This window comes from Limulus polyphemus, unplaced genomic scaffold, assembly GCF_000517525.1.
Source record: "Limulus polyphemus unplaced genomic scaffold, Limulus_polyphemus-2.1.2 Scaffold302, whole genome shotgun sequence".
Classification (NCBI taxonomy): Eukaryota; Metazoa; Arthropoda; class Merostomata; order Xiphosura; family Limulidae; genus Limulus; species Limulus polyphemus.
Window position 1 is genome coordinate 522,948 of NW_013665912.1, and position 2,017 is coordinate 524,964.

Genomic DNA, 2,017 nt, shown 5'->3' on the forward strand with positions numbered 1-2,017 from the left:
GCTCCAATGAAGTTATATCAAGTTGGTGCACCAATGGAAAGAGTAGTTGTTGACATTGCTGGTCCTTTGCCCCAAACTCATGCTGGAAACAGGTACATTTGTGTGGTGATGGATTATTTCACTATGTGGCTGGAGGCATACAATGCCAAATCAGGAAGCTGCAACTGTAGCTACAGCTATTACTGATTTCTTCTTCAGGTTTGGTATGCCATATGAAGTGCATTCTGATCAAGGCCATAACTTTGAATCAGCTGTGTTCCATGAATGCTGCAAGTTGTTTGGCACATGAATAACCAGAACAACGCCACTTCACCCACAGTCTGATGGGATGGTAGAAAAGTACAACTGGACACTGGGACAGGAATTGGCAAAGTTTTGTAATAGCCGCCAAGATGACAGGGATGTCTTACTCCCTCCATGGTTGATGGCCTATAGAACAGCAGAGCATGAAGCCACTGGATACACTCCAGCAAAGTTGATGTTTGGTCGTGAACTTCGGTTGCCAGTGGATCTGTCAACAGAATGCCCAACTTACAAAGAGTTGCCTGAAAATGTGTCAGAATTTGTGAAAGTGTTATCGGAAAGGATGGATAATAATCACCATCAAGTGCATTCAAACTTGAAAACGTCTGCTGATTCGATGAAGTTATCTTATGATAAGAGATCTACTGAAGTCAGCTTTGTACAAGGAGACAAGGTATGGCTGTATAATTCCAAGAAGACCAAAGGGAAGTCTCCTAAGTTGTCTTCTCCATGGGAAGGTCCATATGACATAGTGGATCGTCTCTCAAACAGATAATTGAGTCAAGTGAGCGGTAGTGATCATAAGTAAAGTGCATGAATCGTTGTGAATTATAGCGTGTGTTTAAGTTAAAGCGACTGTGGAAATTAAGAGTATTGCAAAGTTGTACTGAGAAATAATAAACCAGTTTTATTTAAGAAAGGACTTGCATCGCTGAAGTTCTTCAGAAATAATTTTTACGGGAAAATAACAAACGAACAGAGACTTAATAATACTTACAACATAGTGAGTGTTGTTAAATTTCAACATAGTAATGCAACCTGTTATTTTAAATTGGTAAACTTTTGTTTAAGACTTATTTTGCCAATTCCTTGGTTGGTAAACCAGATAGTAGTAAATTTTTGTATAAGATAAGAATTTTCTTTGATATATATATATATATTGTTGCGTCATCGAGGTCACGTGACTGGTGTGGCGCCCTCTAGTTTCTAGAACTATCTTGTTCCTTCGGGAATGCTCTAGTATTTGCTAGATAGGGTAGGTTGGTATATATAAGAGGGGGACAACGTGACGCGGTAATGTGTGTATAGACAGTGAGTAATTGAACTGCAGTCAGAGAGTACGAGAGACGTTACAGCGTTTGTTTAGTGCGATTGTTGAAGTTGAGTGTATCGGTAAAGTTATATTCGGAAAGAATAAACCAGTTTTATTAAGAAAGGACTTGTGTCGCTTAAGAACGAAGTTATGGAAAATCAATTAACAAACGGAGACGTAACAATATATACATATTGTGTAATAAATATAAATTGATTATTCTCAAAATTTCTATCAGGAGCTCCAACATATAACTGTTATACCTTTACAATTTTATTTAAAATATGCACATAATTTTTCTTGAAAGTAATTTCAAGCTTACCCATAATACTGTTATTTAGTGCATTAAATAATAAAAATATCAAACTAAAGTGTCAGAAGATTTTAAAACATTTTACCATTGAAAATGAAAATTAACCAAATATTAGGTCGTCAAGAAATTAATGTCGGTTTTTTAGATGAAAAAACCCGTACAACTTATGCATCAAAACAAAACATTCATTAAATGAAATAGTTTCCATTCTTATCGATGATGCTTTTTCATCTTACAATCAGGTTGTTAAAGCCCTGATTAAAGAAATAACTTGGCTTTGAAACAAAAAACATGTCGATGTCCTTTTTAACACCTTCCACATTTGCATACGTTTTCCCATTAAGATGGTGTTTCAGCGAACGAAAAAG